The sequence below is a fragment of the Camelina sativa genome, chromosome 16 (genome assembly GCF_030686135.1).
Source record: "Camelina sativa cultivar CO46 ecotype springtype chromosome 16, ASM3068613v1".
Taxonomy (NCBI): domain Eukaryota; kingdom Viridiplantae; phylum Streptophyta; class Magnoliopsida; order Brassicales; family Brassicaceae; genus Camelina; species Camelina sativa.
This window is the reverse complement of record NC_141895.1, coordinates 8,940,165-8,957,544: the sequence shown is the minus strand read 5'-3', so window position 1 is coordinate 8,957,544 and position 17,380 is coordinate 8,940,165. Positions and strand designations below refer to the sequence as shown.

Below are 17,380 nucleotides of genomic sequence, written 5' to 3'. Positions count from 1 at the left end.
AAATGCTCCCAAGTCACATAATCACTGGTTGTAGTGAAGATAACTAAGTGTGCAAGGCAGGTAGAATGGACCTGGATCCTTAAGCTTAATTGGGATGATAACTCCTCCAAGGTCTTCAAGATCCTTCTCATCTTGAGCTTGAGCCTTCTTCTTTGATAAATCAAGCAAAAAATCCTTATAGAGAGGATATGGATCATACTGTTCCAAGGCAGGTCCTCTCTCTTCTTCTTGGTAAGCAATGATGATCTCTTGTATGGCCAACACTTCTTCTTGTTTCTCAATCACAACCTCTTCCTTCAAAGCTGTCACTTCCTCTTGTTGCAAAGCCAACATTTATTTTTTCTCAATGATTTCCCTTAATTCCTTAAGCTTATGTGCCTTGAAACGTCCTGGGAATGGTAGAGGCGGTTTGTAAGCAGGAGGGATGTACTTAGCAGGCTTGACAGCTTCTGACTCTTCAGCTCGATCGACCACTCGAACACTCACTCGATCGAGTGCTTGCTCGAGCACCTGGTCGAGTGCAATACCGGATTCAGTCTGCTTTGCACAAACTTCACTCTGAGCTTCAAGAAATGACCAATCCTCCCCAACTTGAACTTCACTGCCCTCAGTGACTTTTTCTTCAAAGATATGAATGGCCTTGGCAGTAAACTCCCTTGGTTTTTGAACTGCTTTTCCAGGGAGTTGGTTGGGCTTAGGAGCTGAAGTAGATGCTATATTGCTCTCCATATGCTTCACTCTTGAGTTCAGACCTTCAAACTTCATATTGAGATCATTATACTGTGATGTTAACCTTTGGTTCAACTCAGCAAACTGTTTGGCTTCCTCAATCTTTCCATTTGTTTGCCCAATCAACAGCTGTTGTATCATTGCTCTTAGGTCTTGTTCCTGGCCTTGGTTAGTCTGAAACCTGGTGGGGGACACAATTGGGGCTGGAACACTTGTTGTTGCTGCTTGGGTGCATAGTTGTTATGTTGTTGAGGCTGAGGAGGTGGATAGACTTGGTCTTGAGGGTTGTCTACATTGGTGCTCCTATAAGAGAGGTTGTTCTGCTTGAATCCTCCACCTTGGTTGTAGCCTTTGTATCCTCTTCCTTGGTTCTGCATATAACACAACTCAGCAAACTCCCTATCTCCTTCTTGGACTGGAGCTTCTTCTTCACCAATGAAGTGAATGGTTTTTGACTGGCTTAGGAGAATCTTGTCAAGCTTCTCATTGACCATCTTTAAATCCTGCTTGTATTTGTCCTCTTGATCAGTGGAGGGGATCCTTATGGTTCTATCATAATCTTCATTATAATTACCATCTGACTGAGCAAGGTTCTCAACCAATTCCCATCCTTCTTCCACATTCTTGTTGAGGAAGTTGCCATTGGAGGCTGTATCAAGAAGCATTCTTATTTTGGGAAGCACTCCTCTATACAAAGTGCGTAGAAGGGACTCATTGCTGAAGCCATGGTGAGGACACTGAGTCTGGAATCCTTTAAACCTCTCCGAAGCTTCACAAAAGCTCTCATTATTCCTTTGAGCAAACCCAGAAATTTCATTCCTCAACGTAGCAGTCCTTGCATTGGAGAAGAACTTGGCCAAAAAAGCTTTCTTGCATGCATCCCAGGTGGTTATTGCTCCAGTAGGAAGAGTCTTCTCCCATAGATGAGCTTTTTCTCCAAGGGAAAATGGGAATAGCCTTAACTTGAAGCCATCTTCACTTACTCCAATGATTTTTGTGAGTCCACATATTCTGTCAAACTCATCAAGGTGATCTAGAGGATCCTCCATTGGCAACCCATGAAATTTGTTGGTTTGTATCATGGAGATCAATCCACTCTTGATTTCATAATTATTATTGGCAACTGCAGGAGGCACAATACCAGCTCTTTGGTTGTGTGTGTTAGGTGCATCCCCAGCACCAATGTTCCTTGCCCTTGGAGCTTGTTGATCTTGTTGCTCCATTAGCACTTGTTGTTCTTGTTCCTGAACTACTCTTCTTTGCTTATGTCTCAAACCCTGTTGTAGCCTCTGGATGTTGTCAATAGGCCTTTGAAGATTTTCTTTGCCTTTTGACCTTGTGTGCATCAACAAACTCGAGTACAGACTCGAACAGGTACACGGTCGAGCTCAGGCTCGAGTGGGTGGTCGAGTCGACTGGGCAGTGATGGCTATTTGTATCCGGCTTCTGACTCGATCAAGTGCTCGATCACTACTTGGTCGAGTGGTGGTCGAGTGGGTGGTCGAGTGGGTACCTGAAACTCAAGACAGCCAAGCAAAAGAAGATTCGAGTTACATCACAAGTGTATGAACGAACTTAATCTTAGACTAATAATGATCCTAAATGTCACAAAACAAACTCAAATGGGCAACGACGCCAAATTGAAACACATATATTTGTGGTGTGGTGATGAATGATATATGGAATGATGACTTATGAATGAATGGATGGCAGGGTGTTTCAATTCCCCTTATGTTGTTGTAATATAAGAGGTGTCAATCCAATATGAGTGTTTGTGAACAATCAAGATGTGCATATGAGTCTAAGTCAAGCCAGATGTAAAGGATGTTTGTCACTAACAATCCTATTATGAAATGTTAAGTGCAGAAAGTAAAACTACAAGAGCTAGGAGCTAAATGCAAATGGAACATAATGATTATGACAATTATGAAGCTAAAACAGAAATAGAAACTATAGTAATGCAAGTATTGAACTAATGCAAGGTAAGTAATGAACAAGATACTAAATCAATGCAACAGAAATGCAACTAGAATGAAACAGGACAAACACAAATCATAAACACAAGTTCTGGGTTGAAACTCGAGCAAGCACTCGATCGAGTGTAGATCGAATGCAGGGTCGAGCTGGACAAATACGCAAAACAGAGCAACACAAGAAAAACAGAGCAATACCAAAACGAATCAAACAACGATCAAACAACAGGATTTAAGCTAAGAAATCAATAAACAAGAAATGTCTTGAGGAGGGATTCATGGGCTGGACTAATGATTGAGGTCATCTAACTTGGTCAACAAATCTCAAACAACTTGAGCTAATCTCTAGACATATATTTCTAAGACATGTTTAATCCACTCTCATGGCAAGAAACAATGAAACTCATGCATCTCTAGACTTGTTCTCACAAAGTAAAGAATCTACACAAGCAGGCATTAAGCAATATGTCAAAAATCAAACAAGACTTCTAATCTCTTAGCAAGCCTAATGATAGTCTCTAGATCTAGCCTTATCTATGCTCCTTAGACATTGGTGTGATGCTAAGAGGCTTGAAATCAGATCCTACCCTCTCAGATATAGGATCAGCATTAAGAATATCTAGCCTAGAAGAGATCTACAACAATCAAGCTTGACCAAATCAAACAAACCTCAAACACAACCCAGCCTAACCCATCCTCAAGATCTTAAGCAACTACTCACAAGCATACATGATGAACATCAAAGTCATAAATCCAGAAAATGATGAAACTTGCATGATTAGATAGATAAAGCAAAGATCTACAATATTGAAGAAAGAATCAAACTCAAATTCTCAATATTCTGAAAGTTATGAAACCAACAATATTGAAGAATTTAGTCTTTTTTTTCTCCTTTTAAAAGAAGTACAAGATCTTAAGAAAATAAAAGTGCAAAAGGAATAATTCCCAAAAAGGTAAAAACTAGGTTTTTGACTCTCTAAAAAGCTGAGCTCTTTGGTGGCTGCAGGTACAAGCCCTTATATAGAAAAAGTAGTGGAAGCCCTAAAAACGCTAAAAGACAAAATAGCCAGGCGGCTCGACCAACTCGACCTGGTGCTCGGTCGAGTGACCGGTCGAGTTGGCTCCTCTTGTGCTCCTCCCATTCGGTCGAGTCCGTCTCAGCATACGGTCGAGTGTCTGGTCGAGTGGGCAGTCGAGTTGGACTTCGGACCTTGGTTCTTCAGCCTTAGCTCTCTTGCTTTCTCCTCATGATTGCTTCACTTCTCCTCAGCATTGCTTTCATGCTCCTTAAGCTCCAAAATCACCTGTTTATGCATGAAAAGATGCAAATGCAATGCAACTAAACTCTAATGCAAGAACAGTCCTAAAGCTATGCAATAATGGTCAAAATGGATAGCAAAAGATGTGAATATATAGGAAAACAGGGTAAAATATATGAACATCAACACCCCCAAACTTAGTCTTTGCTTGCCCTCAAGCAAATGAACAAGACATAAGAAGGTAGGTGAGGTTTGAAAGTGGGATCTCAGCTCCTAAAGCTTGCAAATAGACCATCTAGAATCAATGTCCAAGTTACTAGTACTATGATGCAAGTTGAATGAGCTGTACTTAAAGATTTTAGACAAGCATATCACAACCTTTACTGATTTGAGCCTTAGATGTCCACATGCATTCAAATCAACCATTTCCTTTAACATTCATTAATCAAGAACCTGAATCAATTTTATGCAATGCTTAAACTCATTTGGCTTGGTAGTAAAAGGTTTAGAGACAATGATGGTCTCTCTGTAGAGTGGGGCTTATCAATATCAAGGTTCTCTCATAAAAATGGATTGAGCTTTAGAAGAATGCTAAAGGTAAGAACACTTAGACACATACAAGAACAAAACCTTGTCTACCCAAAGGCACCCAAAGTGTTTATCCTATCAATCTAAACCCAATTGATCCTAGTGCTACCCTTTAACCTCTTCTCTCTTTCACCCTTTTCTCTTTTGATTTTAAAGTCTTAGGAAAAGTTTCTTATTTGATCTTTCTAGTGGAATGGGAGATTCTTACTTATTTGCTATGGTTTTCTTTTCTTCTTATTCTTAAGACATAAAAGCATTTTGCTATACTCTTCTTTTTCTTTCTTTCTTTTCTTTGACTGAAACCATCTTTAAACAATATCATACTTCCCATTCTTTCACTAGATTTTGATTTTACTTAAACACATTCCCCTCCTAAAGACTCTAACCTTTTCTTTCTCTTTTCCTCTTTTCTTTTCTTTCTTTTTCAAGCAACCAAATCCCAAACCCAACAATAAAATCACCTAGTCCTATCTAGTTTGGAAAATGCAAACTAGAACTACACAAGGCATTATTCTTGTCAGTTCAAACCTAACACTTTCTACCAAGCTCAATCCCAAAAATAGGCCTCACACACACAAGAATAAACATGGCTTGAAAGAAGGGTTGGTTAAGGGTATTGGAAACTGATTTTAATGATTCAGTCGAGTGACCGGTCGAGTTGGCTCCTCTTGTGCTCCTCCCACTCGGTTGAGTCCCTCTCAGCACACGGTCGAGTGTCTGGTCGAGTGGGCAGTCGAGTTGGACTCCGGACCTTGGTTCTTCAGCCTTAGCTCTCTTGCTTTCTCCTCATGATTGCTTCAATTCTCCTCAGCATTGCTTCCATGCTCCTTAAGCTCCAAAATCACCTGTTTATGCATGAAAAGATGCAAATGCAATGCAACTAAACTCTAATACAAGAACAGTCCTAAAGCTATGCAATAATGGTCAAAATGGATAGTAAAAGATGCAAAAGATGTGAATATATTAAGGGAAAACAGGGTAAAATATATGAACATCAATTGTCACACTGTTAATATTTTATCTTATTTTTTATTTTCTATTCCTGTAAATAACCTGACAAAAAATTTACTTTGGAACATTTTATGGTTTCAAGTTTTACATACTCACTACGTTTTTCTCGGTGCGAACGTACATTATCATCCTACTCTATAGTGGAAACAATGTTATATTCATCAAAGAGGTTTCGCAGAAAACTTTGAACACATCACAATGATTAGTTTCTTCTAGGTAGAGACATTTTTTTTTACTTATCTCTCTAATAGAGATATTTATTAACATAAAAAAATATACAAAAGAATTTTCAAATAATAATATTTAATATTAAAATAAACAAAACTAGGAAAGAATTTGAAGTTAAAATAATTTCTGTTGCCGGGCTTTGAACCCAAAAATCAAATATCAGGTAGATAGTTGGTTTAAACATTGCGATACAGCAGATCTTTTGTTAGACTTGTATATATGGTGTAGAAGAACATATTTTGGACTTGGGGATCTTGTGTTGTATAGTCACGCTGCTAACATTTTAACTTATTTTATAATTACTATTCCTGTAAATAACCTAAGAAAAATTTACTTTGGAAAATTTTACGGTTTCAAGGTTTACATATTCACTACGTTTTTCTCGGTGCGAACCTACAGTATCATCCTACTCTGTATTGGAAACAATGTTATATTCATCAAAGAGGTTTCGCAGAAAACTTTGAACACATCACAATGATTATTTTCTTCTAGGTAGAGACATTTTTTTTTACTTATCTCTCTAATAGAGATATTTATTAACATAAAACACAAATACAAAAGAATTTTCAAATAATAATATTTAATATTAAAATAAACAAAACTAGAAAAGAATTTGAAGTAAAAATAATTTCTGCTGCCGGGCTTTGAACCCAAAAATCAAATATCAGGTAGATAGTTGGATTAAACATTGCGATACAGCAGATCTTTTGTTAGACTTGTATATATGGTGTAGAAGAACATATTTTGGACCTGGGGATCTTGTGTTGTATAGTCACACTGCTAACATTTTATCTTATTTTTATTTTCTATTCCTGTAAATAACATTAGAAAAATTTACTTTGGAAAATTTTACGGTTTCAAGTTTTACATATTCCCTACGTTTTTCTCGGTGCAAAACTACAGCATCATCCTATTCTGTCGTGTAAACAATGTTATATTCATCAAGGAGGTTTCGCAGAAAACTTTGAACACATCACAATGATTATTTTCTTCTAGGTAGAGATTTTTTTTTTTTACTTATCTCTCTAATAGAGATATTTATTAACATAAAACACAAATACAAAAGAATTTTCAAATAATAATATTTAATATTAAAATAAAGAAAACTAGAAAAGAATTTGAAGTAAAAATAATTTCTGCTGCTGGGTTTTGAACCCGAAAATCAAATATCAATAAGATAGTTGGTTTAACCATTGCGCTACAGCAGACCTTTTGTTAAACTTGTACATATGGTGTAGAAGAACAGATTTTGGATTTGGGGATCTTGCGTTGTATAGTCACACTGCTTACATTTTATCTTATTTTTTACTTACTATTCCTGTAAATAACGAAAGAAAAATTTATTTTGGAACATTTTATGGTTTCAAGTTTACATATTCACTACGTTTTTCTCGGTGGGAACCTACAGTATCATCCTACTTTATAGTGGAAACAATGTTATATTCATCAAGGAGGTTTCGCAGAAAACTTTGAACACATCACAATGATTATTTTCTTCTAGGTAGAGACATTTTTTTTACTTATCTCTCTAATAGAGATATTTATTAACATAAAACACAAATACAAAAGAATTTTCAAATAATAATATTTAATATTAAAGAATTTGAAGTAAAAATAATTTCTGCTGTCGGGCTTTGAACCCAAAAATCAAATATCAGGTAGATAGTTGGATTAAACATTGCGATACAGCAGATCTTTTGTTATACTTGTATATATGGTGTAGAAGAACATATTTTGGACTTGGGGATCTTGTGTTGTATAGTCACACTGCTAACAGTTTATCTTAGTTTTATTTCCTATTCCTGCAAATAACCTAAGAAAAATTTACTTTGGAAAATTTTACGGTTTCAAGTTTTACATATTCACTACGTTTATCTCGGTGCGAACCTACAGCATCATCCTACTCTGTCGTGGAAACAATGTTATATTCATCAAGGAGGTTTCGCATAAAACTTTGAACACATCACAATGATTATTTTCTTCTAGGTAGAGACATTTTTTTTTACTTATCTCTCTAATAGAGATATTTATTAACATAAAACACAAATACAAAAGAATTTTCAAATAATAATATTTAATATTAAAATAAAGAAAACTAGAAAAGAATTTGAAGTAAAAATAATTTCTGCTGCTGGGTTTTGAACCCGAAAGTCAAATATCAATAAGATAGTTGGTTTAACCATTGCGCTACAGCAGACCTTTTGTTAAACTTGTACATATGGTGTAGAAGAACAGATTTTGGATTTGGGGATCTTGCGTTGTATAGTCACACTGCTTACATTTTATCTTATTTTTTACTTACTATTCCTGTAAATAACGAAAGAAAAATTTATTTTGGAACATTTTATGGTTTCAAGTTTACATATTCACTACGTTTTTCTCGGTGGGAACCTACAGTATCATCCTACTCTATAGTGGAAACAATGTTATATTCATCAAGGAGGTTTCGCAGAAAACTTTGAACACATCACAATGATTATTTTCTTCTAGGTAGAGACATTTTTTTTACTTATCTCTCTAATAGAGATATTTATTAACATAAAACACAAATACAAAAGAATTTTCAAATAATAATATTTAATATTAAAGAATTTGAAGTAAAAATAATTTCTGCTGTCGGGCTTTGAACCCAAAAATCAAATATCAGGTAGATAGTTGGATTAAACATTGCGATACAGCAGATCTTTTGTTATACTTGTATATATGGTGTAGAAGAACATATTTTGGACTTGGGGATCTTGTGTTGTATAGTCACACTGCTAACAGTTTATCTTAGTTTTATTTCCTATTCCTGCAAATAACCTAAGAAAAATTTACTTTGGAAAATTTTACGGTTTCAAGTTTTACATATTCACTACGTTTATCTCGGTGCGAACCTACAGCATCATCCTACTCTGTCGTGGAAACAATGTTATATTCATCAAGGAGGTTTCGCATAAAACTTTGAACACATCACAATGATTATTTTCTTCTAGGTAGAAACATTTTTTTTTACTTATCTCTCTAATAGAGATATTTATTAACATAAAACACAAATACAAAAGAATTTTCAAATAATAATATTTAATATTAAAATAAACAAAACTAAAAAAGAATTTGAAGTAAAAATAATTTCTGCTGCCGGGCTTTGAACCCAAAAATCAAATATCAGGTAGATAGTTGGATTAAACATTGCGATACAGCAGATCTTTTGTTAGACTTGTATATATGGTGTAGAAGAACATATTTTGGACTTGGGGATCTTGTGTTGTATAGTCACACTGCTAACAGTTTATCTTATTTTTTATTTACTATTCCTGTTAATAACCTAAGCAAAAATTATTTTGGAAAATTATACGGTTTCAAGTTTTACATATTCACTACGTTTATCTCGGTGCGAACCTACAGCATCATCCTACTCTGTCGTGGAAACAATGTTATATTCATCACGGAGGTTTCGCAGAAAACTTTGAACACATCACAATGATTATTTTCTTCTAGGTAGAGACATTTTTTTTACTTATCTCTCTAATAGAGATATTTATTAACATAAAACACAAATACAAAAGAATTTTCAAATAATAATATTTAATATTAAAATAAACAAAACTAGAAAAGAATTTGAAGTAAAAATAATTTCTGCTGCCGGGCTTTGAACCCAAAAATCAAATATCAGGTAGATAGTTGGATTAAACATTGCGATACAGCAGATCTTTTGTTAGACTTGTATATATGGTGTAGAAGAACATATTTTGGACCTGGGGATCTTGTGTTGTATAGTCACACTGCTAACATTTTATCTTATTTTTATTTTCTATTCCTGTAAATAACATTAGAAAAATTTACTTTGGAAAATTTTACGGTTTCAAGTTTTACATATTCCCTACGTTTTTCTCGGTGCGAAACTACAGCATCATCCTATTCTGTCGTGTAAACAATGTTATATTCATCAAGGAGGTTTCGCAGAAAACTTTGAACACATCACAATGATTATTTTCTTCTAGGTAGAGATTTTTTTTTTTTACTTATCTCTCTAATAGAGATATTTATTAACATAAAACACAAATACAAAAGAATTTTCAAATAATAATATTTAATATTAAAATAAACAAAACTAGAAAAGAATTTGAAGTAAAAATAATTTCTGCTGCCGGGCTTTGAACCCAAAAATCAAATATCAGGTAGATAGTTGGATTAAACATTGCGATACAGCAGATCTTTTGTTAGACTTGTATATATGGTGTAGAAGAACATATTTTGGACCTGGGGATCTTGTGTTGTATAGTCACACTGCTAACATTTTATCTTATTTTTATTTTCTATTCCTGTAAATAACATTAGAAAAATTTACTTTGGAAAATTTTACGGTTTCAAGTTTTACATATTCCCTACGTTTTTCTCGGTGCGAAACTACAGCATCATCCTATTCTGTCGTGTAAACAATGTTATATTCATCAAGGAGGTTTCGCAGAAAACTTTGAACACATCACAATGATTATTTTCTTCTAGGTAGAGATTTTTTTTTTTTACTTATCTCTCTAATAGAGATATTTATTAACATAAAACACAAATACAAAAGAATTTTCAAATAATAATATTTAATATTAAAATAAAGAAAACTAGAAAAGAATTTGAAGTAAAAATAATTTCTGCTGCTGGGTTTTGAACCCGAAAATCAAATATCAATAAGATAGTTGGTTTAACCATTGCGCTACAGCAGACCTTTTGTTAAACTTGTACATATGGTGTAGAAGAACAGATTTTGGATTTGGGGATCTTGCGTTGTATAGTCACACTGCTTACATTTTATCTTATTTTTTACTTACTATTCCTGTAAATAACGAAAGAAAAATTTATTTTGGAACATTTTATGGTTTCAAGTTTACATATTCACTACGTTTTTCTCGGTGGGAACCTACAGTATCATCCTACTCTATAGTGGAAACAATGTTATATTCATCAAGGAGGTTTCGCAGAAAACTTTGAACACATCACAATGATTATTTTCTTCTAGGTAGAGACATTTTTTTTACTTATCTCTCTAATAGAGATATTTATTAACATAAAACACAAATACAAAAGAATTTTCAAATAATAATATTTAATATTAAAGAATTTGAAGTAAAAATAATTTCTGCTGTCGGGCTTTGAACCCAAAAATCAAATATCAGGTAGATAGTTGGATTAAACATTGCGATACAGCAGATCTTTTGTTATACTTGTATATATGGTGTAGAAGAACATATTTTGGACTTGGGGATCTTGTGTTGTATAGTCACACTGCTAACAGTTTATCTTAGTTTTATTTCCTATTCCTGCAAATAACCTAAGAAAAATTTACTTTGGAAAATTTTACGGTTTCAAGTTTTACATATTCACTACGTTTATCTCGGTGCGAACCTACAGCATCATCCTACTCTGTCGTGGAAACAATGTTATATTCATCAAGGAGGTTTCGCATAAAACTTTGAACAAATCACAATGATTATTTTCTTCTAGGTAGAAACATTTTTTTTTACTTATCTCTCTAATAGAGATATTTATTAACATAAAACACAAATACAAAAGAATTTTCAAATAATAATATTTAATATTAAAATAAACAAAACTAAAAAAGAATTTGAAGTAAAAATAATTTCTGCTGCCGGGCTTTGAACCCAAAAATCAAATATCAGGTAGATAGTTGGATTAAACATTGCGATACAGCAGATCTTTTGTTAGACTTGTATATATGGTGTAGAAGAACATATTTTGGACTTGGGGATCTTGTGTTGTATAGTCACACTGCTAACAGTTTATCTTATTTTTTATTTACTATTCCTGTTAATAACCTAAGCAAAAATTATTTTGGAAAATTATACGGTTTCAAGTTTTACATATTCACTACGTTTATCTCGGTGCGAACCTACAGCATCATCCTACTCTGTCGTGGAAACAATGTTATATTCATCACGGAGGTTTCGCAGAAAACTTTGAACACATCACAATGATTATTTTCTTCTAGGTAGAGACATTTTTTTTACTTATCTCTCTAATAGAGATATTTATTAACATAAAACAAAAATACAAAAGAATTTTCAAATAATAATATTTAATATTAAAATAAACAAAACTAGAAAAGAATTTGAAGTAAAAATAATTTCTGCTGCCGGGCTTTGAACCCAAAAATCAAATATCAGGTAGATAGTTGGATTAAACATTGCGATACAGCAGATCTTTTGTTAGACTTGTATATATGGTGTAGAAGAACATATTTTGGACCTGGGGATCTTGTGTTGTATAGTCACACTGCTAACATTTTATCTTATTTTTATTTTCTATTCCTGTAAATAACATTAGAAAAATTTACTTTGGAAAATTTTACGGTTTCAAGTTTTACATATTCCCTACGTTTTTCTCGGTGCGAAACTACAGCATCATCCTATTCTGTCGTGTAAACAATGTTATATTCATCAAGGAGGTTTCGCAGAAAACTTTGAACACATCACAATGATTATTTTCTTCTAGGTAGAGATTTTTTTTTTTACTTATCTCTCTAATAGAGATATTTATTAACATAAAACACAAATACAAAAGAATTTTCAAATAATAATATTTAATATTAAAATAAACAAAACTAGAAAAGAATTTGAAGTAAAAATAATTTCTGCTGCCGGGCTTTGAACCCAAAAATCAAATATCAGGTAGATAGTTGGATTAAACATTGCGATACAGCAGATCTTTTGTTAGACTTGTATATATGGTGTAGAAGAACATATTTTGGACCTGGGGATCTTGTGTTGTATAGTCACACTGCTAACATTTTATCTTATTTTTATTTTCTATTCCTGTAAATAACATTAGAAAAATTTACTTTGGAAAATTTTACGGTTTCAAGTTTTACATATTCCCTACGTTTTTCTCGGTGCGAAACTACAGCATCATCCTATTCTGTCGTGTAAACAATGTTATATTCATCAAGGAGGTTTCGCAGAAAACTTTGAACACATCACAATGATTATTTTCTTCTAGGTAGAGATTTTTTTTTTTTACTTATCTCTCTAATAGAGATATTTATTAACATAAAACACAAATACAAAAGAATTTTCAAATAATAATATTTAATATTAAAATAAAGAAAACTAGAAAAGAATTTGAAGTAAAAATAATTTCTGCTGCTGGGTTTTGAACCCGAAAATCAAATATCAATAAGATAGTTGGTTTAACCATTGCGCTACAGCAGACCTTTTGTTAAACTTGTACATATGGTGTAGAAGAACAGATTTTGGATTTGGGGATCTTGCGTTGTATAGTCACACTGCTTACATTTTATCTTATTTTTTACTTACTATTCCTGTAAATAACGAAAGAAAAATTTATTTTGGAACATTTTATGGTTTCAAGTTTACATATTCACTACGTTTTTCTCGGTGGGAACCTACAGTATCATCCTACTCTATAGTGGAAACAATGTTATATTCATCAAGGAGGTTTCGCAGAAAACTTTGAACACATCACAATGATTATTTTCTTCTAGGTAGAGACATTTTTTTTACTTATCTCTCTAATAGAGATATTTATTAACATAAAACACAAATACAAAAGAATTTTCAAATAATAATATTTAATATTAAAGAATTTGAAGTAAAAATAATTTCTGCTGTCGGGCTTTGAACCCAAAAATCAAATATCAGGTAGATAGTTGGATTAAACATTGCGATACAGCAGATCTTTTGTTATACTTGTATATATGGTGTAGAAGAACATATTTTGGACTTGGGGATCTTGTGTTGTATAGTCACACTGCTAACAGTTTATCTTAGTTTTATTTCCTATTCCTGTTAATAACCTAAGAAAAAATTACTTTGGAAAATTTTACGGTTTCAAGGTTTACATATTCACTACGTTTTTCTCGGTGCGAACCTACAGTATCATCCTACTCTGTATTGGAAACAATGTTATATTCATCAAAGAGGTTTCGCATAAAACTTTGAACAAATCAAAATGATTATTTTCTGCTAGGTAGAGACTTTTTTTCTTCTTATCTCTCTAATAGAGATATTTATCAATATAAAACACAAATACAAAAGAATTTTCAAATAATAATATTTAATATTAAAATAAACAAAATTAGAAAAGAATTTGAAGTTAAAATAATTTCTGCTGCCGGGCTTTGAACCCAAAAATCAAATATCAGGTAGATAGTTGGTTTAAACATTGCGATACAGCAGATCTTTTGTTAGACTTGTATATATGGTGTAGAAGAACATATTTTGGACTTGGGGATCTTGTGTTGTATAGTCACAGTGCTAACATTTTATCTTATTTTATATTTATTATTCCTGTAAATAACCTAAGAAAAATTTACTTTGAAAAATTTTACGGTTTCAAGGTTTACATATTCACTACGTTTTTCTCGTTGCGAACCTACAGTATCATCCTACTCTGTATTGGAAACAATGTTATATTCATCAAAGAGGTTTCGCTGAAAACTATGAACACATCACAATGATTATTTTCTTCTAGGTAGAGACTTTCTTCTTCTTATCTCTCAAATAGAATTATTTAATAACATAAAAAAAAAACACAAACAATTTTCAAATAATAATATTTAATATTAAAAGAAAAAAACTAGAAAAGAATTTGAAGTAAAAAAAAAATCTGCTGCCGGGCTTTTAACCAGGAAATCAAATATCAATCAGATAGTTGGTTTAACAATTGCGCTACAACAGATCGTTTGTTAGTCTTGTATATATGGTGTAGAAGAACAGATTTTGGACTTGGGGATCTTGCTTTGTATAGTCTCATTGCTAACATTTTATCTTATTTTTTATTTTTTATTCCTGTAAATAACCTAAGAAAAATTTACTTTGGAAAATGTTTCGATTTCTAGTTTTATATATTCACTACGTTTTTCTCGGTGCGAACCTACAGTATCATCCTACTCTGTATTGAAAACAATGTTATATTCATCAAAGAGGTTTCGCAGAAAACTTTGAACACATCACTATGATTATTTTTTTCAAGGTAGAGACTTTTTTTTACTTATCTCTCTAATAGAGATATTTATTCACTGGATGTTTAAAATTCAAATACATAAGAATATGAAAATATTAATATTTAATATTAAAAGAAACAATAATTACTGCAGTCAGGCTTTGAACCTGGAAATCAAATACCAATAAGATAGTTGGTTTAATTATTGCGCTACAATAGATCTTGTGTTAGACTTGTATATATGGTGTAGTAAAACACAAATACAAAAGAATATGAAAATAATAATATTTAATATTAAAAGAAACAATATAAGAATTTTTTTTGAAATACAAGTGATTTCTGCTGCCGGGCTTTGAACCCGAAAATCAAATATCAGGTAGATAGTTGGTTTAAACATTGTAGTCTCAACCAGCTCTGCACGTGTAGCATAACTCCGCCCTCTACAGTGAACCCTCAAATCATTACGTAGGGCCCTCAAAAACCTCCGGATATGAGCCTGCTCAGACTCCATATCCCCACCCCTATACCTCAGAAGTCGACTGAACTCCAAGTCAAGCTCCCGCACTGACCGAGTCCCCTGAGCTAGCTGAAGGAACTGCACCACCAACCTATCTAGTGCCTCTCTAGGGAAATACTTGCGGTTAAACTCCAAGACGAAGTCAGCCCAAGTCATCTCCCTCTGCACTCTCCTGGCAGCCACACCACTCCACCACAACTGTGCATCACTAGTCAAATGGTGGACCCCAATATCTACCCAAAACTCCTCTGGACATCTCAGAGTATGGAAGTTACGTTCCACACTCGTCCTCCACGCATCAGCAACAGTAGGATCAGTACCTCCCGATAATCGCTCAGTACCAATATGGCTCATCTCCCTCAGCATGAACCCCTACATCCGCAGCCACTGGCTGCTGCACCTCCGCTGCCATTGGTGGTACTACTGGTGCCTGAGCCGGCACCACAGCTTGTAACCGCGCTACAACTGTGTCAGCAAACCCGCAAGGTCGACACCTGGGACTCCACCCACTGGGACTCCCACACCTGGGGCCCTAACATCAGCGGCTACTGGAGCATCAACACCGCCCCCTCCGGCCACACTCATGGAATCCCCCTGACACCCTGCGACTCGCCGACACCCTCTGCTGTCATACTCTGGTCCGCAGTCTCACTAATTGCTGGTACTCTACCCCTACCACGACCACGACCACGTCCACAACCACGTCCGCGTCCACGAATAAGACCAGCAACAACACCCTCTCTAACCATCTGCACTACCATGAACAGAAGGCTAAGCACGCAAGTAACATAACACAAAAATCATAAACTCACCGTGGAATCACACTGTAGGCTCGAAGAAGATGTTCTAGGACTCCATGCCACACACAATTGACTAACTCACATAATCAATCAGACATGCAATCCCAAACCTAAAATCGTAAGGGCTCTGATACCAAACTGAAACGACCTGACCCATTTTTAAAAAAATAATATATGATAAATAAACTACAACTAGTGGTCCCATATCCACTAGCCACCTAACGACAATCACAACCAACAGCGGAATAACAAATACCAATATCCAATAAATATCCAATAATAAACCAATATTATAACATAAACAATAACCAATATTCAACCAACAAGAAACATAGAACCAGCAACGTAGCAATGTTTCTAATGACCCAAATCTAGCAACCTAGCAATGCCAGACAACAACCAATCGAGTCCCTAGAACATCCTCCTATTCATTGCCTTGATTCCACGATCACACTTTGCCTTTACCTGCACCACAAACACAAATTGCAATGCATGAGTATTTTATAAACACTCAGTAAGGCAATCCTCCCATCTACTGGGCTATACACACAAGCAATAGAGACACTCTAACCATCAAACCACATGCAACAAACAAACCAGACTCTGCATCGACTGACACAAGGCTTCCATCAACCGACATCACCGGGGGACTGCATCGACCTACGTATGATATGCATCGACCGATGCAAGACACTTGCATCGACCGATGCTCCCATTTCATCGACCGACGCATACTCGATATCACGTGAAAACCCTAATTGCATCGACCAACGCCTCCACATGGCATCGACCGATGCTCTTAGGTCAATCTGCGTCGTCCTCGCACTTTGACCAAAAGGTCAATTAAAACCCAATGTGTACTCCACCACGATTTAGTGGTATCGTTGTAACACTTCAGGATCGAATCCACAGAGACCAATCTATTGCACTATGAAATTATCAAGATCAAATATAGCTAAGACAAAAGAAGTTTGTGTTTGAAAGTCACTAACAAAGCAGTAAATAAAAGAGTGTTTAAAATCAATAAATAAAAGCATTGGGTGCAGGGAATCATTAGGGATTATGATCACGATTTTAGATGATTAGATAGGGATGCATTAAACACAATTCTTGACCTCAAATCACGTTTGTAAAGCTATCCTACTTCCGCAGCGATAACTATCTAAGCAATGAATTTACTAAATCCTAAACTTCCGTTTGAATCCAGCAAATCAAGCAAGCATTAATAAGTTCAGGTTTGATTAGTTCACAAGATGCCTCAACTTCAACTTTCGTTGGCTAAGGTCCACCTTGCTCACCTAAGTTCTTTTTGAGCAACTC

General features: G+C 34.4%; 1 non-coding gene across 1 annotated transcript; it reads left to right on the top strand.

Moving 5' to 3' along the window:
* Positions 1-1,449: 1,449 nt before the first annotated feature.
* Positions 1,450-1,556, top strand: LOC147925328 (small nucleolar RNA R71). The gene has a single exon (XR_015585527.1). It is a non-coding gene; the product is annotated as a small nucleolar RNA R71 (small nucleolar RNA).
* Positions 1,557-17,380: the final 15,824 nt, after the last annotated feature.